Genomic DNA, 17078 nt, shown 5'->3' with positions numbered 1-17078 from the left:
AGCCCCCACTGTAATGTTCTTTCATGCTCTTTCTCTTCAATCTTCTTGAAAGTTTCCGTCAAGGAAGGAAAATTACCAAAGGAAAAACCTCGCTATCCGTTTAGAGTTTACAGTTTGCAAACCACTTTCAAATTGATTATTTCATTTGATTCTTTCCCACAAAGCCTTTGTCTAGTGCATAGGGATTTCTTGCCTCAGCTGTCAGATTTGCCAAAGGGCACAGAGATCTTAAATTTAGCAATGTTTGCGGCAAGCCTAATTTATGTTTTTTCTGTCTCCCAACAGTTTTGCTAAGGAGTTTATGTTATTTTCCGGATTGCCCTGGAGAGGAGTTTACAAAATCTGCTTGGCAAAGGCCCAGGGATTCCAAGACTGTGCCCAAGGGTCCCTGGGTTGGGGGGGGAGGGGTGCTGGGGGTGGCAGCACTGAGGTCTCTGTGTCTTGCTTTGTGTGCTATTTTCCTACGGGAGGTACCACCTGCAGAGAGGATTCTGCAGTGGTGGCTTGGGGAGGAGGGCCAACTATCATTACAGGGAAACAGAAGGGGGAAGAGGCAGGTGTCTCATTTATTTTCAAATCCCTAGCTTCAAGCCTTTAGAAGGTGCTCAATTAACATTTTTGGAAAGAATATTTGGAGGGGGAGAGGGTGAACTTGATCATCGTTGTTGAGGAGTCGGGCAGGGGACAATGAAATGGACCTGAAAGTCAAATGAAAGCTTTGTAAGGTCAATGATTTTTGAAAAATATTTGTAAACTTGGGCTAACCAAACTCTGAAAATCAGGTGGATTAGTCGTGTAATGCAAAAATCATTTTTAGGGATTTAGCTTTCTCCCAGTAGCAATAGTCTTTTTTTTCCCCTTTTTTTTTTTTTTTAAGATAAATACTGTCTTATTTTCATGCCCAGAGGTGGAAGGGGTGAAAGAGATTTGGGTCAGGGAGGGGAGCTGAAAGACTATCCTTTTCCTGCCTCATCTGAGTCCCTGTAGCAGCTGCTGGCTGTGGGAAAACTGAGGGAGAGCAGGATTGGTCTGACACGCTTGGGAAACGGGGCTTTTACTCCCGTAAGCCATCTGTAGATCTACTGGTTTGTGTCCACCGAAGCCTGGAGGGGGAGCCCCCACTCACCAGAACACTGCATTTGTCACCTCACCGCCGCTGAGCCCCCGCAGTACACCAGACTCGTGTGGTCGGGAAATAGCTGGCACAGGTGAGCAGCTTACCTGCTTACTTGCTTTCAGGCCCATCCCCTTTCCCTGTTCCTCTCAGATTGCTGGGGACTGGCCAAGTTTCCAGGTTCCTGTTCCCACTCGCTTTCCATTAGGTTGGGCCAGTGGGAGGCACGGGTGAATGAAGGGGAGAAGCTGGCATACACCAGCCCATCCTGGCCACCCCCCTTTCCAGCCTTGCCTGGGGCAGTGGCTGCATCGCTGGCAGTGACCACTTTTCCTCCTTGGACCCAGGTCTGCCACACAGCCCCTGCCCTCTCCCTCCCCACTCTCCACCATCACCATGGCCTTCCCCTTCCAGCTGCAGCTCCAGCCGGGCAGCCAAAACCCTGGGGCCTCAGGCAGCCCCTACCCCATAGTTCCAGCTTCCAGTTCCTCTAGTCCTAGGAGTGGTAGCAGCTTCCTGAAGTTGTTAATCTCTGGGTTACCTCCACCGCCCCTACCTCCTCACATCCCCCCACCCCATTTCAGCTCTTGTAACCCCTTATAGCTAGCATGCTGTATTAATTCCTTCTCCTAAACTCCCTGCCCTGGGATCTCCTTTCTTGACAGCACCCAGACTGAAACATAGGATTAACCCAGTAAGTGTTCTCAGCTAATCTGTTCATAACTCTTTCTAATCTCTGACAAACGGTGTAAGGCCACCCTTCCTTCTCTTTGTTTGTTTGGGATTTTTTGTTTGTTTGTTTTTGGCCGTACCATGTGACTTGTGGGATCCTAGCTCCCAGACTAGGGATCGAACCTGCGCCCTTGGCAATGAAAGCACGGAGTCCTAACCACCAGGGAATTCCCCATCCTTCCTTCTCTTTGAATTGTAGGCAAAAAAATTTTTTATTAAAAAATAAAAAAAGAATTGTAGGCACACACTCAGTAAACACCGACCCATCTTGCCACCCTGGCAGGAGCTCTGCACAAGGCTTCCTTTCTCCAAAGGTCCACAGAAGGGAAGGCCACCAAGGAAGACCTTCTTGAGTGGAGATTAGCTTAATCTGCCTTATTTGCATTTCTCAAATGTTTGCTCAGGAGATCAAGAAAGTTTAAACTGTATCTATTGTTTTGGCCATCTAAAAAGAATTTGCCTGTATTAAATGCATCAAAAGCTCTGTCTCCCTCAGTAAGAAAGTAGATGCAAAAACGGATCTCAAATCAGAAAATTTTGGCTTTCCATAGACAGACCAAGAAGACGTCAAAGGTTCAGCCATGGGTTCTTTCTGTGCCACCGACCTTCCCCCATCTCAGACCCTGCTCCTTTCTTCCAGCTGAACCAGGGTCTGCTGTCTCACAATCACTCTGGTCCTGCAGCAAGTCAGAAAAACAACGACGAACATGTGCTTTACCGGAGCTTTCCAAAGACAATTTTCATTTTAGAGAAGTTGTGCAAACATCTCTTCCTCTGGCTTTTTTCCACATGTACCTCTGCTCAGCCACTCCACCCCAAGAATATGAGCATCAAATGATCGCCACCAGCCAAGGGCTTGGCCACCAGGGAATGTGATACTGTTTAGAGGAGGCAGTGGGTTCGGTTCTATGTTTTGGAAAAATGTTTCTTATTTAATTAATATTATTTATTGAATATGTGTTCAGAATGAAGGTCATCTTGAAAGAGATGTTTTTAAAAATGTAAACATCATCCTGAAGAAGTCTGCTATCTTTTGCAGAAAACAACCTGTTAAATCATCAATCAGAACTTTATATGGCTTTAATAATAATAATAATAATAATAATAATAATAATAATAATAATAATGAATGGCAAAGACAGCAATGCTGTAAGCAGAGTGAAGAAGAAAGGGTTCATCACACAGGACAGAGCCTGAAAGACCTGGGGGGCCAGCCAACATTTGTTTATTATCAGAGGTTAAATGGATAGAGACATATCAACACCTGCACTGGAGAACTGCATGGGGAACACGTTTGTATTAATCACAACTTTAAAGGTTAGAAATGACAGAAACAGCGCAAATCATTAAGCAGAGTGTGGAACTTACTGGTTCAGGTAACTGAAAGGGCAGCTACAGACGTGGCCTCAGGCACCACTGGATTCAAGAACTAAAGCAACAACTCAGCATATTCTCTTTTGGTGTCGGTCTCCTTTTCCCGCGTGTCAGGGGACAAGGACATGAGCTCAGGTAACCCCAGCTCGACGCCATCCCAGTTAAGGACGAGCCAAAATGAAAGAGTAGACAAAAAGGGCGGAAATTCCGTAGGAGGGCTCTGATTCGCTGGGTGTGGGTGACGTATTCAGCCCTAGAGCCAATTACTGTGGCTGAGGATGAGGTGATGGTGATTGGCCGAGTCTGCGTCACATGTCCACGCATTTGGCTCTGTAATTTATCGCCCAGTCCCAATTCCAGGTAGCTGGAGGGTGGGAATCGGATGACTGGTAGTGTCCTCTCAAAAGGCGTGAAAGGACTGAGAAATTGGCAAAAGAGCAAACCCAAATGTGTGGATGGTAGTTACAGCCACTCTGAGGGAAAGAAAGCAGGGTTGGCCTGGCTGAGATGCCTGTGGTCTTGGGGGCGGTTTGAGGGGAGAGGCCGACAGCCCATAACCAGCGTGGCCTTTGATAGCACTGCCCCCTTCCGCTGCAGTCTCGGGGTGGGAAGCTGTGTCTGGAGGTGGTTTTCTGGATCCTTCCACATGTGGGAGTGGTCGCCCTGCAGGTAGAGATCCCATGCTGTAATAACTGCTGGGAAATCGAGCCTCCAGACAAAAGATTCAAGTCAGATTCCCAGGGGGGAAATAGGTGGAGGGGGTGGAGTGGAGTGTTCACCAGGGGATCCACCTGGGGACAGTGGCACAGAGATCTGCAGAACAGGGCTGAAGCTAGAACTCCCGAGGAGGGGCAGGGGCGGCATTTCTTCATCTGCAATCTCTTCCCACCCCACCCCTCCCAGCTAGACACCTACACCACTGCCCACTTTCCTGATCCTCTGCCCTGGGATGGGGGTGGAAAGGGAAAACCGCTGAGAGGGCAGCTAATAATCGTCTTTATGACTACCACTATGGAGTATTTCCTACGTGTTGAATGCTTAACACACATTATCTGAAAGTACCCTGTGATGTTAAATATTCTCTCTGGGCTTCCCTGGTGGCGCAGTGGTTGAGAGTCTGCCTGCCGATGCGGCGGACACGGGTTCGTGCCCCGGTCCGGGAGGATCCCACATGCCGCGGAGCCGCTGAGCCTGCGTGTCCGGAGCCTGTGCTCCGCAACGCGAGAGGCCACAACAGTGAGAGGCCCGCGTACAGCAAAAAAAAAAAAAAAAAAAAAAAAAAAAAAAAATTCTCTCCACTTTTCAGATTAGAATACAGGATCCCTGAGGCTCAGGACGCTCTTGGCATGAGTCTCATCCCTTTCCTGTGGATGCTGCCTGCTTTAGAGAAGCTCTTTTCATCAGGGAGAACAAAGTATGTTAAGGTTCTAGGAGCATTCAGCAAACACTGGGACCTCACCACAACCAGCATAGGAAAAGTCCAACATTCCACATCCCAGGAAAAGCCAGCCTGTGGGAAATCTAACTCAGCACACAAGAAAGCTTTCTTTATTCTCCAGCTCCCTGCAGCAGAGCCATCAAGGACAGTGGTGAATACAAAAGGTGTTCAAAGCATGTAACAAGCCATACAGCTCGAGAGGTGTGTGTGTGTGTGTGTGTGTGTGAGAGAGAGAGAGAGAGAGAGAGAGATGTATATGACACAAATAGAAGGTTCTTGTTGTAAATATTGAAACTGTTATCATTTCAGAGACTGTTTTAAATTTGAGAGGCACATATCAGCAGCAGAATTTCCAGGAGAGAGTCCTCCCACAGCTTGGCTAAAATGCTCAGGGCCAAGTCCACGGTCAGCGCCATCACTGCCGTCTGGGGAAGGCTGTTCTCTGAGGAGCTGTGGATGCACATTCCCTACCACCTCACCCAAACGATGTTAGCAGGCAGAGCCCGCTGAGACTGTCAGACAGGCCCAGCTGGCCCTAGGCGACACCACTGCACCCGCCTTCTGACCGTGCAGTGTCTCCAGAACCCTGCTGGGTACCTCTGACTGTAAACTGTTCCCTGTTAGAAGCTCAGCCAGCCTCCGAGGCCTGCCTGCCTGACCACCAAGAGAACAGTGGTTCTCAACTAGACACATGCATCAGAACCACCCATGGAACTTACGTACACATATATAAGTATATATATACATATATATAACCTCTACACATATATACTGAATCTGAATCTCGGGAGTCTGCCACAACTTAGCCACCACAGATGCATGGGTGCCAGAGAAGAATGAGACTCCTGGGTCAGAGGCAAAGGACCTTATTACTCATGGCACGGCAAGCAACATAAGCTTCATGTTCGAGTTGGTCCCCTTGTTTCTCAAGTACTGCAGGGTAGTACAGAGTGGCCAGGCAGATAACTGGGCACATACTGGGTTTGTGTCAAAGCAGAGGAACCCCAAGTTCAAGAAACCCACATCTTTTCAAGGGACTGCAAGCAAACCTACCCAACACTGACACCAGAGTGAGACATTATCTTCATTACCCTCGACATCAAGTAAATCTGCCCTCTGCCCTGGAAGAAGACAATATTTCTGTCTCTCAAGGCAATTTGCTTTATAATCTTCCATGAAAAGACAGCTGAAAAGATAGTCTGAACAAAAGTGCAGTGCCCCCAGCTCACAAAACATGTCAAAACACAAGAGATCCATGGAGAATTTTCTCCTAAAACACTCCTGGTTAAGAATCACTGATGTAGGGTATTGTTTACATATCTATATGCTGTTCATTTTTTCAAACAACTAATTGACAAATGAGCTCTTTCGATCCTGTCTTATGACTGGGGAAATGGGCAAGTGCCTTACGGTTGAGCTACCACTAACAAATACAGTTTATTTGTATATAAAAAATGAACACCAATTCAAATTTGCAGCTGTAAAAAATACTGTGAGGGTTAAGCAATACATGCAAAATGTTGGTACACAGCAGGCAATAAAATTTAGTTCTTCTCTTCTTCTACGCTTTGCCTGCTTCATAGCCTTGCCTGAAACTATCCTGAACATCAAGAATGGCTTAGATTTATGTCTTTTTCCTGCCACTGGTGACGCAGCTGAAAGGAGTCCATTGAATCCTTTAAATGAGTCCCAGGAGAGGCACCCAGAATTCTATAAGGGCAATGAAACCGACTGAGCTGCTGACAACCAGTTACCTGTGATTTTATGACCTGCCACTCACCTGACTCTACCATTCCTCCTGACTTATTTTCCTACCTCCATCTGCATCCCATTCTGTTGGCTTCTCAAGCCCACCTTTGGAGACTGTCTCCACCTTATGTTCTTTACAGCCACAGCTCTTACTTGTTTATTCACTCAGTAATAATTTGCCGATGACATGATCTCTTATATAGAAATGTCTAAGGAATTCCACTAAAAGAATGATCAGAACCAACAAACAAGTATAGTAAGGTGACAGGCTACAAGATCAATATACAAAAATCAATTGTATTTCTATACACTAGCAATGAACAATCTGAAAATAAAATTAAGAAGACAATTCTATTTGCAATAGCATCAAAAAGAATACAATACTAGAGAATAGATATAAGAATTGCAAGGCTTGTACAATAAAACCCATGAAATATTGTTGAAAGAAAGAAAATAAAGCCTAAATAAATAGAAAGACTTCATGAATCAGAAGACTTAGGTATTGTCAAAATGACAATACTCCACAAATTGACCTACTGATTCAACATAACCTCATCAAAATCCCAGCTGGCTTCTTTATAGAAATTGACATGTTGACCCTAAAATTCATATGGAAATTCAAGTGATCCAGAATAGCAAACAACAACAGCAAACAAACTTTAAAAAGAAAAAATATATATGTAAAAAGGAGAATAAGGTGTGGCTTCTAATGAATACCAGGGTTTTGGGGGTGGAGTCGGGGGGAGAGCTGAAAATGCTCTAAAATTCAAAAGTGGTGATGGTTGCACAACTTTATGAATATATTAAGAACCACTGGGGACTTCCCTGGCAGTCCAGTGGTCAAGACCGCGTGCTTCCACTGCAGGGGGCACAGGTTTGATCCCTAGTCGGGGAGCTAAGATCCCACATGCATGAGCACAATAAAAATACTAAGCATTAAAAAAAGGAACGTGGGGGCTTCCCTGGTGGCGCAGTGGTTGAGGGTCCGCCTGCCGATGCAGGGGACATGGGTTCGTGCCCTGGTCTGGGAAGATCCCACATGCCACGGAGCAGCTGGGCCCGTGAGCCATGGCCGCTGAGCCTGCGCGTCTGGAGCCTGTGCTCCGCAACGGGAGAGGCCACAACAGTGAGAGGCCCGCGTACCGCAAAAAAACAACAACAAAAACGGAACGTAACTATATACTCAAAGGAGATTTTTTTAAAAATTAAAAAAAGAGAACCACTGAATTATAATCTTTAAAAGGCTGAATTTTACGGCATGTGCATTATATCTCAATAAAACTGTTATTTTTTAAAGAGCAAGGCTTCAAACTTCTGAGACTTGTGATATTGATGTAACCTCATGTGTCCTCACAAGGTTGTGAAGGAAGAGAATCTAGTTCTGTTACACACTTTAATGGGGTGTGTTTACTGGGTGCAGTCTCATTCGGCCCAGCCAGAAAACTGTGCCTGGTACCTGACCTACTAAGAAGTCAAGTTTCTGGCATTCAGTGCAGAAATACTCCTGGTTCTACAAGGAAACCCACTGCAGCTAGAGGGGACGGTGCCCTGGCGGAGCTGCTTATAGCCACCTGCTCATTCATGCCTCACACCTCTCTCAGCAGTCGATGGCCCTTGCAACAGGTACTTCTAGAAGTTAATAAAGCCAAGGAAGCTCAGAAACAAAGAATAACCCTCCCCCCCGACCCGGCAAAAATACAAAAACACATGAGTTTATCCAGGTAAATGGCATCACTGGCCACCCAAGGAGGAGTCTTAGACACGTCTTCAGTGCCTCCATTTTCCTCACTCCCCTCCCCCGGTGCCCACTCCACCCAAAGTCCCCTCACTGAACCCTATGACAGTGGCTCTTCCAAGTCTGTAGACTCCACTGCTCCAGGCCAGGCTCTATCAACCCTCGTCTACATGTAGCCTCCTCCCTGCTCTCCCTGCCTCCAGTCCATCCTGGCTACAGTCTACCCTGCAGAAGGCCTCAGAGGATTCATTCACATTCCAGCATTGCTCAGAAACTGTGTACTACTCCACTGGGCTTATCCGTCTAACACAAACATACCACGCCTTTCTCATTCTGTCCTCCTATTTCAAAATCCAAGAGAGGAGCATTTTAAGAAGAAGTCAGTCACCTGGGTCAGAGAGCACAGAGAGGCCACGTAATTAAAGGACTGAAGTGAATGGCTTGGGATGGGGAGACCTCCTCTTAGGAAGGTCCAAAGGAAGGAGCTGTTTCAGCGATGAGGTAAGAAGCCAAAGTGCACTGGATGAAAGAATAACACAAATATACATGGATTCTTGGTCTTACGAGATGTTAAAATCGAGAGAGCAAACGAATAGAGCACTGGCGTTGAATATAGTTTCCACGCTGCCTTGTTATATTTCCTCGGTGGGACCTAGGGAGGGTGGGGCATTGCTTCAACCTCCTCAGACCACATTTTGCTCTTCCCTGGCCTTGTATGTAAAGACTTAGGAAACGCTGCTGCCGTGCCATCGAAGGCAAGAGGTCATCTCCCCACATGCCTCTGAACCAGAACTTTAAACCCTTCAGCTCCTGGATGGCTAAAAAGAATTGCTGAGAGAAATGCTGCAAATCTGGAAATTGGAGGAAAGTTATCATTTTATTAAATACTTTAGAACACAGGTTTTCTAAAGAATGTGCTGTCTCAGGTCGGATTCTCTAAAAGGTGAGCCCAAGATGGGGATTCTTGTTCAAGTGAGTGTTAGGGGAGGACTCTAGGGAGAAGGAGAGGGAAGGAAACAAGATGAGCAGAGAAGAGAGCTAAGCAAGCATGTGGTCGCAGCTGGAAACTAACAACAGCCTGTCCCACAGGGAAGCTCTGATGTCTGTGAATTGCTCCATAGAGTTGGTCCCAGTCACGCTTTAAAAATATGTTCCAATTTCTTTGGCCCTCCTCCCTTCAAAAGGTGGAGCTTAATTCCTCTCCCCTTGGTGGTGAGCAGGACTTAGTGACTTGCATCTAACGATACGAACGAGGCATGTGTCATGCCATGTGACTTCTGAGGTGAAATCATAAACAGCTTTGCGCTTTGCCTTGCTCTCCTGGACTGCTCACTCACCCGGGGGGAAGCCAGTTGCAGCTCATACGGATTCTCAGGCAGCCCTGGGAGAGGCCGCGTTAGAAGAACGGAACATCCCATCTACAAAGAGGGCCATCTTGCCAGCCAGGTGAGGGAGTCGCCCTGGAAGCAAGTCCTCCCTCCTTAGTCAAGCCTTCAGATGACTGCAACCTCACGAGAGACCCACTCAGAACCACTCAGCTAAGCTGTCCCAGAATCCCCGACCCACAGAAACTGTGAGATAATAAAAGTCTATTGTTGTCTTAAGCCACTAAGTTATACTCTGAGGAATAGATAACTAATAGAGCCCTGATGGCAATCAGTCATTGGTTATGGATGCCAGCGAGTGGGTAACCTCCTGAGCACTGTGCCTTCTGTTCTGCAGAAGGGGACAGCTACTGGGGCCAACGCTCATAGCAGCTGGGATATGAGGGAAGTAACAGGGACCTGGGCAGGGAACCAACTGCATCCACCATAGGTGTTGCTTATGAACTAAATATGATTTTGATAGTTCTGTGTGCACACACACACACGATTAGGGAAATATACTCTTTTGTGGGTCCCACCTCTTTAGCTGGTTAACCAGGAGACACGCAATTAGAGTGGCACTGATGAAAAGCAGCCCAGAGATGGAGCAGATGGAGGCAGTGAGGTAGCGCAGAGCACTTCATGTGTGACTAACCGGGTCCTGAAAGGTCCTTGCAAATATATAACTTCATGTGTGACTAACTGGGTCCTGAAAGGTGCTTGCAAATACGTAAAGTGCACACAGAGATGATCAGTAATAACGAATTACAGTGTTTTCTGTTCATTACTAGTCAAGCCTTGCTTCCCAGTGAGACACTTCGTAACTCATCCCTAAGTGTGTGTGGAGGGAGGGAGGCGCACAGGGGGAGGCGGACGAGCGGAGAGACTCCACAGCACATCGTGGCTGACCACGCCTCAGCTGTCACGTGAGCTTCCGGTTGCTTTCTCCACTGGACAGGCTGAGAAGGTCACCCAGTAGAGGGCAAACTGCCCTCCAAGTACCTGCCCCTCCCCCAGCACACTCTTTATCCCAATCCCCAGGGGTAGAGACAGGAGGCCGTGCTATCTCATGAGACAGAGCTAAGTTAAAACACCCCAGAGTCTCACTTTCTGGAGGGCTAGAGGAAGAGGCAATGGCCAGGCTCTATTAATGGTAACTGAAAATTTTTTTTAAAAAAGCAGCACGTGTGTGTGTGTGTGTGTGTGTGTGACAAAGGCTGCTCCACAATGCCCAAACTTTGGCTTCAACAGGTTGATGGTAACCATAATGAAGCAGGGGCAGGGGCAGGGGCAGGAAAGAAGAACCTGAGTAGCTTAGGCTCTGGCAGAATCAGACCTAGCTGGGCAGCCAAAGCCTCTCCACCAGCCTGCCTGCTCTGATGTGCAGACTTAGTGACGTCATTTGAGTTTCTCCAACAGTCTTCCGTGTGTGTGTGCGCGCGTGCACATGCATGCTTAGAAAATAAGACCTGGTCACCAGGGGCTCAGATGCCAATAACTCCTTATAAAAATGTGTCTATACTGAGCAAAGTGAACACTCAAGGCCAGAACAGAGTGTCTGTGGCTTGTGGCCGCTGGGAGTTCAGTGGTCTCTGCAGAGCTGCTTCCTATTCACCATCATCATCATCCTCATCATGGACTTCAAGATTACTTGTTGGCTGGCTTGCCATGATAACAACAACGATGATGGTGATGGTGATGACGATGATGGGGATGAGCCCATGGACCGGTTTTAGTGCTGCCTCCTGTAGAGTTAAGGAATACACAGTGGCAGGAACTGTATTCAGTAGCACTGGGTTTCAGGCAATTGACTAATGACTGCTTGTTACTAGCATATATGCAGCTCTTACGATGACTATGAGGTCATTGTTGTCGATGATGGTGATGATAATGAATAACAGGTAGATCTGGGAAAACATCACCTTGCCTCCAGTAGCTAACGGATGGTGATAGATAGTGGTAATGGGTAATTCTCCCTAGGCTTGAATAGGAATTACAGGTCTGTGCATGGGGAAAAGGAGGCTCTAAATCAAAAGAGATGAAATAAGCATGGCCCGTTTTCAAGGTATTGCGAAAAGTACCAGTGCAGAGGGGGAGAATCTTGGACTTTATCTGCTGGGGGAAGGGATGCCATCATCAGCCAGGTTTCTTAACCTCATCACTGGTAGCCTTTTGGACTGGATCATTCTGCGTTGTGAAGGGCGGTCCTGTGCATCTCTGGCCTTTAACCACTTGATGCCAGCAGTTACAATAAAAATGTCTCCAAACACTGACGAATGTTTCCTGGGGGAGGTCAAAATCACCTCTAGTTGAGAACCGTAAGGAGAAAGGGAGACACTGCAAAGCACTTGGCAGAGAAGATCCCCTCGCAGAAGAAAAGTCAAGCTGAAGGTGGCTTGTGCAGGAAGAAAGAGATGGTTCCTCTCTGGAGAAAAGAGCCATCAGTAGGAGCAGGCCCCAAAGCAGGACTGCAGGAGCAAAAACCACAGAGGTTCAAGATTTCAGAACAGCCTCGGCACCCGCCGTCCCCACAGCTGGGTGCAGCAGGGCAGCGGGGCCCCGCTCACCACGTGGGCTAGATCAGCACCAGACCCTTCCCCCCAGACAGGGAGATGCTTTTGCCCCCTTGGGACCCATTTGTTTGGACAGCATCTTCTTCAAGGTTCCGAAGGAAAGCCTGGATTCTTCTTTAGCAGCTCTCTGAGATTTTTTTTTTTTCCGGCTGGCAAGTTACCTCTGAGAGCAGAGCAAGGGGGCAAGTCCTAGTAGCAGAGTCACCATCCAAGCTGGAAATGGAATCCTGACGGGTAACCCCTGCCTCTGCACCCCGCTGGGTCCCTATAAGAAGCCTCTGAGTTCTAGGATGCACAATGTGATCACGGGCTATGCATTTAAAAGACTGCACTCTGGTTTCCAAAGAAACAGGATATCACGGTGAAAGACGGTCCTCATTATCCCTGGTTAATGTCCGTGCGCGTCTAAGGACAGGGGCCCATGGTGCTGCGCTAGAGAGTGACTCACAGGACTCAGCCTTCTTTCCTGGGGCAGCTTCACTTGTTGGGGTTCTGAAGCAGACAGGTGGGCATCTAGCTCAGACTCTTAGAAGGAGAACAAATGACTCACCCGAATGAATCTACCTTTGTACCTCAGAGGTGATTAAGGGGTCTGGAGTTGAGAGCCAGTTTGGCTTTTCCCACGCAGTGTTTTCTTGAGGGACTGAAATCCACTCCCGGCAAATGGTCAGCCCAGCTGGGGTTTTTGGAGCAAGAGCTGGGCAGAGCCGGGGGCAGGGTGGGCTATATCTGGGGGTGTCAGAGCAGGACCCCCAGCCAAGGAGAACTCCTCAGTCACTAACGGGACTCTGAAGCATCTGATTCAAAGGGAGAAATAATCCCCTAATGAGTACAGCCTGACAGAAGAGAGGGTAACTGAGGACAGAACTGACTCACTGAAGTCCCCACGTGAAACAGCGGAGGGTTTGTAGGGCTCCGGTGGCCTCACCCATGGGCCCCAAGCCAATACAGACACCCCAGGGAATCCCTGAGACCCCAGCGCCTCGGTGTCCTCCCATGAAAGATCATATGAGAAAGTGCTTCATGGCCTTGAAGTGTTCTGTGAATGCTGGCCAGTTGGTCCAATTCCACGTGCTTTACAAATGGCACTTTTATGATAAAGCATCTGCACTTCTATGGGACTTTAACTCCCGATGAGAAGATAAGACAAGAGAGCTCGACCCTAAGGCATTCAAACAGTTGGCAAACAGGCCTGGGCTCCCTGCCAAAACAGGCAGGCACTTTCCCGGGTTGCCAGGCCTTGAGGTGGTGGGAGGGACAGCAGCTCAGAGCCATGCCCACCCTCCCCTAAATGTGCAAGAGTTCCCTGTGGGCTCCTGAGCAAACACCCAACTGCCCTTCAATGCTGAGACCAACTGAGGGGAGGGAAGTGACGCCCGGTCCACACACCAGCAAAGGCAAATGAGCTGGAACTCCACTTCTTTCTGCCCTTCCTCTTAGATCTGATCAATTCAGAAAGGCCTTGGTAACATTCTAGAACCAACCGGTCTGTGGCAGATTGTCTGCAAAGATGGCTACAACAACCGGCCCATCCCATAGGGTAAGTGTTCCTCCCCTCCCATCAAGAGCATCTGGGGTGACTCTGTGATTTACTCTGACCAAACGGAAGTGACGTCACACACCTTCCAAGCCTTAAGAGCCTTCTGGCTTCTGCTCTTCCTCCTTTCTTTTTTTTTTTGCGGTGCGCGGGCGTCTCACTGCTGCGGCCTCTCGCGTTGCGGAGCACAGGCTCCGGACGCGCATGCTCAGCGGCGCGGAGCACAGGTTCCGGACGCGCATGCTCAGCGGCCACGGCTCACGGGCCCAGCTGCTCCGTGGCATGTGGGATCCTCCGGGACCCGGGCACGACCCATGTCCCCTGCATCGGCAGGCGGACTCTCAACCACTGCGCCACCAGGGAAGCCCTGCTCTTGCTCCTTTGAGCTGCCCTTGCCATCCTCTAAGGAAGCCACCTCTAGAGCCCTTAATGAGAGGCCCTGAGACCTGGATTGACCGTGTCTTTTGTTTCTGTATCTGATGCTTTGACATCCGGGGCTCACTGACCAGGAGGGACTGCCCCTCCCAGGGCTGGCCAGTTCCTAAACATAGGAAGCTGCATTCCCATGAGTGTGCCTTTCATACACAACACCAACCAATCCAGGGTCCACACCCCAATCACCTCCTTTATTGGGGTCTCACACTCTGGGCCACTTTCCACCTGCCTTCCACACCCTAGACAACTAGGGACAGTCCCTAAGCCCCAGAGCCTGATGAAATGATTCAAACTCACCAATCCTAAACCTGCACACCCTGCCTCACCTGTTCCTTCCCATGGAAACCACAGGAAAGGCTCTGGTCCCTCACTCCCTCTGCCTCCTGCCTGACTCTAGAGCTTGCCCACGTGGCCCTGTGGGACAGGCGCCTATGCCTCCTTCTCTTGGGATTTGTGAGCAAAACAAACTCTCTTTTCAATGGCAATCATCTCCTGATCTGGAGATGCAGAGGTACTGGCCTCGCTGTACCTGAATATCAATAAAACCTATATTGTCAAACACTACTGCATAGAAAGGTCCAGATGGCCCAGCAAACCAGCTGTGCCCATCCCCGGGCTGAACCCCCCGCCCTGCTCCAGTTGAACACAACAGCATGAGTGAGCCCAGACAAGACCCGCACAAGAATCTCCGAGGCAGCAGAATCACGAGGAATAACAAATCATTGTTTTGAGTCACTAAGTCTTGGGGTCATTTGTTAAGTAATGATCGCTAACTAAACCGCACACACCACCTTATCACCTTGGTGTTTCAGTGTTTCTGGTCTGAAATCATTGATTTGGATCCTTGACTGAGATTTCTCCCCAAGGCAAAGCCTGGTAGGCAGTTTTACAAGTAAAATTCAAATTTTCTTATTGACCTTTGCTTTATTGAAAAGATGTTTACTTAGCCCCTCCCAAAGGAAACGTTATGCTTTCCAGATTTACCCCTCCAGGAACCGGCAAGTGGCTCGCCTCTGCCTAACACGATCCTCAACTATCCCACGTGCAACTGAAACACACTAACCCCACCCCCAGCAGGAGATCCAAGGTGCTCAGAAGGGTGTGGGCACATAGTGAGCGCCCCTCTTACCCGTTCGTCCTAGCATTCCCGCTCTGCGCTCCGTTTCTGAGAGAAACGCTGCACCTCCGTGAACACGTGTGATGTACCATCCTTCACTGAGTTGTCGTCTCCGTGCACGCTCATACCTCTGCTCACCCAGAGCGCTGGCTCCTCAGGATAAGGACCAAAGTACCCAGCAAAATGTCCTTCACGTACTGGTGTGTTGCCAGAGCTGCTCCAGGTCTTTGCTCGAAACCCAGCAACCGCCACTGTTAGCAGAAGTGTCCTTGCTCAAAAGCTGCCAAACCGGGCTTCCCTGGTGGCGCAGTGGTTGGGAGTCCGCCTGCCAATGCAGGGGACATGGGTTCGTGCCCCGGTCCGGGAAGATCCCACGTGCCGCGGAGCGGCTGGGCCCGTGAGCCATGGCCGCTGAGCCTGCACGTCCGGAGCCTGTGCTCCGCAACGGGAGAGGACTCAGCAGTGAGAGGCCCGCGTACCGCAAAAAAAAAAAAAGCTGCCAAACCGCCACCGTTAGCAGGAGCGAACGTTAAGTCTTTTTAAGTTAAAGGGTCCAGAGATAAGAAACGAAGGTACACGCAAAAAAATTAAAAACCGGAGGGAACCAGCTGGGACCAAGATGGCGGCGAATCTGACCCTCGAACAGACGCTGCGTCTCATTAGACGCTGATTTGACTACATTAGCATATTAAATGACACGCCCACCGGCGGCCAGGACCAGACATTAAGGAACAAAAAAGGATAACGAGGGGGTGGCACCTCACACCCTTGAAAAGGCCCTGCCCCTTCCCTGGTAGATTAAGGCATATGCCTGCCCGTTATTAGCCTCACACCTCCTCCCTTTGTCTTTACTCTTTAAAATTAAATCACTCTTGCCAGGTGGGTGGGAAGTCGATCTGTGAACTTAGTTCCCAATTCTCCATTCTTCGGCCGCTCAATAAAGCTTGTGCTGTGTCGCAGCTTCGGTTTCGTGTTTGTTCTTCACTACTTGAACCTAACAGAAAAAGAACCCTGCCCCGCGAAGGCAGAGAGCCTGGGCCAGGCTAGGGTCCAGGCAGAGGCCATAGATCTTAATTCGGTAACAGGTGTTTTGTGATATTTTTGCTTAATTAGTTTGCGTAGGCCCCTGATTTTTCCTTGCAAGGCACCAGTTTGCCGCTCTTAAGTGTGAGCCTGCACTGACCTGATAGTGGGCGACCCTGTTAAACAAGTCACGTGGTACCACTTTTCTGCCAGGATGCCCCTGCACCTTATCTTGCTCTCACTCAGAGCGGCCCAGGCCCCTCTCCTTCCCACACTCCTTCTTCCCAGGCCTCCTTGCCACTCCCTGAACGTAACAGGTGCACTGCTGCCTGGGCGTTTGCACTTACCATTTCCTCCACTTGGGACCCGCTCACGTCGGGGATTCACATGGTTGGCGCCCTTGAGTGTTTGCTCCCCCCATCCCCACTTCACCCTGCACCCGCTGCCTCATTTCCATCATCTTTCTCCATCACTGTCTGACAGACCATAGATTTACTTGTCTGTTGATTGCCGCCCTCTCCCCATCATTACATACAGGCCCGAAGGGCAGCAATTCAATTGCTTGTACTCCCAGAGCCTGGACCAGTGCATGTAGCAGGTATTCAATGAATACTTAGAAGTGATTGAATAACTGAGGGGAGGCAAAGCTCCTGAGCCCTGGGTTTTCATGCTTTTTCTCTGTGTGGCTGCCTGTTACTGCCCTGCAAGCAGCCTTCTCTGCTGCATGTGGAGGCAGCAGGCTCAGGTGTCACCCATGCCTTTAAAGGTCAGCACAACCCATGCATCCCTGACAGAGCTCCCAGCCCACAGTGCCTTCACAGGAAGTGGATCTCCAGCTCCAGACTGTGAGATTGGAAAGAGGGTTTCCACAGTGCATCACTTGGCCA

At 49.0% G+C, this 17078-nt stretch overlaps 1 protein-coding gene across 1 annotated transcript in view; it reads right to left on the bottom strand.

Annotated features, from left to right (window-relative positions):
• Positions 1-15299, bottom strand: part of DHRS12 (dehydrogenase/reductase 12) — a 134620-nt gene extending 119321 nt beyond the window's left edge. The window contains exon 1 of the mRNA XM_079903092.1: positions 15181-15299. The gene's annotated coding sequence lies outside the window, so the exon portion shown is untranslated. The remainder of the gene's footprint in view (positions 1-15180) is intronic.
• Positions 15300-17078: the final 1779 nt, after the last annotated feature.

This window comes from Stenella coeruleoalba (assembly GCF_951394435.1).
Source record: "Stenella coeruleoalba genome assembly, chromosome: 18".
Taxonomy (NCBI): Eukaryota; Metazoa; Chordata; class Mammalia; order Artiodactyla; family Delphinidae; genus Stenella; species Stenella coeruleoalba.
The sequence above is the reverse complement of the archived record's forward strand: the minus strand, read 5'-3'. Positions and strand labels throughout refer to the sequence as shown.